The sequence below is a fragment of the Bombyx mori genome, chromosome 2 (assembly GCF_030269925.1).
Source record: "Bombyx mori chromosome 2, ASM3026992v2".
In the NCBI taxonomy this organism is placed as follows: domain Eukaryota; kingdom Metazoa; phylum Arthropoda; class Insecta; order Lepidoptera; family Bombycidae; genus Bombyx; species Bombyx mori.
In genome coordinates this window covers 4,132,250-4,138,650 of record NC_085108.1, presented here as the reverse complement: position 1 = coordinate 4,138,650, position 6,401 = coordinate 4,132,250, and positions in this window count along the sequence as shown.

The following is a 6,401-nucleotide window of genomic DNA, read 5'->3' as shown; positions in this document are numbered from 1 at the left end:
ACAGTGGGTCGATTCTATGATTTTAGTGACTTAGGGACCAACTTTGTTTTTTTATAATTTTTTTTATGTAGATAGATAGAGCTCGTTAATCTCAATAATAATTGTTTTGGGCAAAAATTACAAAAACTTTATAGTTTGGTCAGAAAAATGTGTTTTGTGATTTTTTTGTATGGAGCGGGTCACATCAAATTAAATTCCTGCTAAGTACCGCGAGGTCCCGCTTTGAAACTTTATTTTCCTTATACCTTGTCTAGTCTACTATCATTTGATGTTATGAACATGTGCATAAAGTTGCAACTCTGCCAAATAAATGGATCGAAAAAAAATTATAAATACATAGAATAAAAACCTTTTATAACGGAACGTAATTTCCGAACGTGCGATACCGCCCCCGCCGCCGCCTTACCGCCCGCTGAGACAGAGCTCTCTGAGCGCGAAAACACACGCCCTCAGCGCGCGCGACGACGACCAGTAAGATATTGCGAGTCTTAGTGTAACTGTACGATTCTCAACTCATTTTGTATTTTGTTAGTTATTGTGTCGCTTTTTTATATTAAAACCTCATACCAAATCAGTGTAAACATTATTTCTATATCATCTTCGCCAACAGCCCGGAACAACGAACTCACGAAAACTCACAAAAGCCCGCCAGTCGGACTTGTAGTGTTAAAAATGGCGCCCGAACGTTTAGCTGTGAAGTGATATTTATAAGAAATTATTGTGCCTGCATGAACGATTTGTGTTTTCCTGACTTTACCGACTAAACCGTCGTCAAATAATGCCGCCGAAGAAGATGCCCAACTCCGAGGAGCGCGACGCGAGAGCCGCGTCGCCACCCCACGCGCCGTCGAGTGACGCGCCGCCCGCCAGTGTTTGCTTCCGCCCGGAAGACATCACCATGCTGATCGACACCCTTCAACGAACGCAGCTAGACGCGTTCCGGGAGCTGTTAGATAGCGTCAGGCAGTCGGCGACTCCTACATTCGACCATCGGCCCGCCAACAACTTCAGCCGCTGCAAATCTGTATTCAGCGGACGCGCAGACGAGTCAGTAGAAGGTTTTATCGACGCAATAGAATCGTACAGAGACGCCGCCAATGTTCCCGATGACGTAGCCGTAAAAGGCATCTCCATGTTGCTTACACACACCGCCGCTACCTGGTGGCAGGGTATCAAGCATCAAGTTTCTACATGGGAAGACGTCATCTCAAATCTACGAAGTGCTTTTGGTGATCGCCGCCCACCCCACAGAATTTATGTCGACCTATTCGCAGACGGCCAGCAGCCTATAGAGAAAACCGACCTGTTTGTCGCCAGGGCCCGAGCACTCCTCGCGAAGCTACCTCGAGGCGACCTATGTGAAAAAGTGGAGCTTGATATGATATACGGATTACTGCATCATAAAATTCGTAAACGCCTTCGTAGAGAGGAAATCACCAGTTTCAATGTTCTCCTGCAAAAAGCACGAAGTATTGAGGATTCTACGAAAGAAGCGCATACTTCAAACGCCGTCGCCGAGTGTGCCGCGTGTACCTACGGCCGCTGTAGAAGTTTCCCCGCGCCAACGTTCGTCAGGCGATAACGCCGACGCCACTCCGACCGCCGAAAAACCCAAGAAACGTCGATACTGTGTTTATTGTAAAAGTTACGGTCATACGCGTGATCAGTGTCGTAAATTGTTATTAAAACAAACCGCGAATGACAGTAACGATAACGTAGTTAGTAAAGTAAATAATATTAAATGTTACGGTTGCGGCGCGAGCGGAGTCATACGTTCTAATTGTTCCAAATGTAGTTCAAATTTTAGCGCGGTCGATTTTATTCAAATACCGCGAACGCGATCGCGAAGTACAACGACCGCTGAGACATCAGCTGTTGGTAAGTCGTCCGCCCAGGTGAGTAATTTGGCAAGTTTACCTATGGGTTTTACTGGGGCTGTACCTGACTTGTGTTTATCCAGTAGTGTTCATACTGAGCGCCCAAATTATGTTAATTCATCGCTACACACTGCTCAGCCAAGTTTGGTATCATGTAATAATGTAAGTACACCCCCCGTAAATAATAATTTTGCCCGTAAATGTAATGTAAACTCGTCCCGTAAACGTGTTGATAAACAAATTGTTTCAAATTTACCGCGTTCCGACGATACGCCTTTGTTTACATACTTATCTCGTCCTGTTAAGCAGGGGGAGTGTTTTAACCGCACTCATGTACCTAGCGAATTGAAATCAGTATATCCTAGGGAATTTTGTGTTAATCAGTGCGTCGTGAATAATAGACATAAATGGAAAACGAAACGTTCTCGTCAGTGTCCATCACGTGGTCCGTTACCAACTAGGGCGACCATGATTTTTTCAGGACAAAACCAGAAATTCGATAATAAAAGTAGGGTGACCAAAAATTTTTCAGGACACAACCTGGAAAGTTGTGCAACGGTTAAAGGGACCACAAATTTTAATTGTGATAGTTTTGTCACCTTTTCGTCTGTAACTTCTTCGCAAAATGGCAACGCGCGACGACCTATTTTAGGTATAGAGATTTTAGGAATCCGAGGTAGGGGTTTTATCGACACCGCAGCCAAGCGAACTGTTGCCGGTTCTTCACTCTACGCCCTACTGCAACAGCATAATCAACCTTTTGTGCGTAGTTCTATGCGTGTTAAGCTCGCCGATGGTTCAATGCAAACACTACAAATGCTGACAACGACACTTGACGTAAAGTTATTACCGTGTAAAGTTATTCCCATGGAATTTGTCGTATTTCCGGACGCCCAGGATAATGACACATTATTGGGTGTAGACTTTTTAGTAGCAGCTGGTTTAGCCATCGACTTCCATACTTCGACATGGCGCTACCATGGTTCTGAACGAGTTTTTCCATTGGAGTTCGAGTACCCCAGTGACCTCACGCCTTGTTCTGCTGCTGATTTCTTAAGAGAAGACGAGGGAACTATGCTGTGTCCTCCAGAGCGTTAACCGCCTAGCTTCTCTTCTGCAGTGCAACGAGGATGTCTTCAGACCAGGGGGAGCCCCAATGCCTTACGCTGAACATCATCAGGATGATAGGAAGTAGCAAACCGACAAAATTCAGTTATCTGGTCCCAGTTACCAAGTAGGTGATCTAGTCCTTCTCTCAACGCACTTGTTAAGTGATGCCGCCAAAGGTAGAACGAAGAAGTTCATGCCTAAGCGTGACGGACCCTACCAGATTATATTACCAATATCGTTAGTCCTACTACCTATGAGGTTACTGATTCGAATTCGCAGGTTTTAGGGAAATTTCATGCTTCTCATTTGAAGCCGTATCATAATCAAACCGGTCAGGTCTCAGCTCCAGTACAGCCTCGACGCCTGCGTGGACGGCCCCGTCTTGTTGTTTCTGCCGAGCCACTAACGAGGCGTTCTAGTGACTCGGAGGGGGAGGATATAACGGAACGTAATTTCCGAACGTGCGATACCGCCCCCGCCGCCGCCTTACCGCCCGCTGAGACAGAGCTCTCTGAGCGCGAAAACACACGCCCTCAGCGCGCGCGACGACGACCAGTAAAATATTGCGAGTCTTAGATTAATTGTACGATTCTCAACTCATTTTGTATTTGTGTTAGTCATTGTGTCGCTTTTTATATTAAAACCTCATACCAAATCAGTGTAAACATTATTTCTATATCATCTTCGCCAACAGCCCGGAACAACGAACTCACGAAAACTCACAAAAGCCCGCCAGTCGGACTTGTAGTGTTAAACTTTATATTTTTTTTCGTAAGTGCTTTTAAGTTAAATTTGATATGGATTAGTAAGTAAAAGCACGTAATGATACCCATAATTACAAAATACCTAACAACAATACATTTAGTAGGTCTCTAATTATGCAATCTCTCTAAATATTATATATTTTGTTTCACCTTTCGATCTTTGGGTCAGAAGACGAAAGAAGATTGTGTAAAATATCCTCATTAGTCGACGTTCTACTTCTCATTCTTGAATAACATCTCTCTGTATATTTCCGAAAATCTTTATTGCGAGCTTCCGCTGCCTCTTCCGAGAGTTTACCTATACGAATGGCACCAAAGTTCTTCATTATTATATATCACTGCCATGTGCCAACAATTTATGGATACTGGAAGGCATATATAATACCAGGGATATACATTAACATACAATTCTGCAGTATATCTAAAAAATTCCGAAAAATTGGAAACGCGCTCTCCAGATGCAACAGAGTGAAGAATCACGTGAAGCCTCTCTATTAAATCTTTACATATTCCTGTTATGCGGGCTGTTTCTTCTGCATCCCTGAAAAATCTTCTGGCAGTATTGCCATCATTGGTTGTTCCTACTCCTTGCTTGACAACATCTATAAGTAAACCGCATTCCTTTTTAAACGCTTGCTGTATAGCGCTCTTTCTGATTGATATTTTTTCTTTGTCATCCCCCCTTGCAACCCCATTTCTTGAAGTCCAAACGATAAGACGCAAACAAAAAAGTGTCATATAAAAAATAATCTCACAGGAAACTACATACGATGAAAAAAGTAATAAAATTATATTTACCGATATGAAGTAAGCACTCCATGCATCTTATCCAGGCATGTAAAGATGGCATTCCATACTGGAATATTTCTTCATTATTTTCTCTTTGATAAGCAAGTCACTCCAAAAAACTCTGACGGTTTTGCTTTGCAAATATCACAGACAGCAGAAAATGTTTCTGAAAAATATGAGGTTATTTTGCCGTCTATCATCATCATGTGCAATTGATGCTTAACTTCAACTTGTTTGATTTTTGATGGCTGAAGTCTTTCTATTTCTTCTGTTATGCTAGCTTTTATAATTGTCACTGTTGACTGCGTTTCTTTTGTAAATTTAAACATTATTGGACGGCAATAAAAAGTTGATGAGGTCGTTTTCCCAAACAATTGTGCCATCAAATTTCTGAAGCCTTATAGGAACTAGACTGACCATGAAAATAGATGAATCATCAAACTCTGTTTCAGTTTTCTGTTTATAATTACTTTGACCTGGGGCTCTATCAAAGCCTATTTGCTTATAAGCAGTAGCTCTCTTGCAGAGTCCAAATCCGAAGTAATCACATCTAAAAGCCTATATAGCACCAAGTTTAGTAATGCTTGCATTTTAATAGCAGCTCCTTCTTCAGTAATAATTACCTCGTCTTTCCCTGGATAACATTTGGTCTTTTCTTGCTTAATTTTATATTAAGAAGGGTATAAATCAGACCCATTTTCACTTGCTGCTTCTCTTAGGTTTATATACTGCCACTTAATTTAAGTGAAACTAATATTGCCTTATCGGGAGAATATGTACTACTTTTCACTTTACTTGTAATTAAATACTCATTAACTTTTTCTAGATCTTCGGGGTGATTTAACAAGTGGTTCATTATTTCTCCTACATCTTCATTTCTAGTGTTTCTCAAACTAGTAATTGTAGTAGCTTTCATTTCATCCGGGGATAACGAAAGCGATTGGTAAATTTGTTCAATGCGTCTTCGTTTTTGCCTGGATCCCAATTCTTCAAAAGGTTTTCGAGGTGCAAAAATAGATGTCGAGGCTTCTGTAGTACATTTGAGGGTGGTACATTTTCAACATCTTCAGTATTAGAAATCTCGAGCCTTTCATGTGCAGTGTTGATAGCTTCAGGTATCATTCCTTCGGGCCAGTTTATTGCACATTCTAACCAATCACATTTTTTTCTTATAAACTGTGCTAACATGCGACTACTTCGTTTCCATATTGCACTTATATTTGAACAAAATTGCGTACTGAATTTTCGGAGCTCAACATTTTTCTCTTCGGTCACGTTTATTTGATTTTGTAGGAATTGAAAGAGTTTTTTATTATCAGACAGCGACTGTAGTTGCTCTCTTAAAATCATAAATAATCCTAAATTGTTAACAAAATTATCAATTATAACGGAAACAGCAAGATCACAACGACAATCACGAGATGTTAGTAGTAGTACGAATAAACGAACACTAGTTAGTATATAATAAACATGGTCACTTTATACTTCCAGAGACAAACAAATGTTTACTATATTTTCTACTACCCAGTAATGGCTACTTAACTAATTATCCTCATTAAATAATGTTAACTATCTTAATAATTAGAGAGATTGCATAATTAGAGACCTACTAAATGTATTGTTGTTAGGTATTATGTAATTATGGGTATCATTACGTGCTTTTACTTACTAATCCATATCAAATTTAACTTAAAAGCACTTACGAAAAAAAATATAAAGGTTTTTATTCTATGTATTTATAATTTTTTTTCGATCCATTTATTTGGCAGAGTTGCAACTTTATGCACATGTTCATAGCATCAAATGATAGTAGACTAGACAAGGTATAAGGAAAATAAAGTTTCAAAGCGGGACCTCGCGG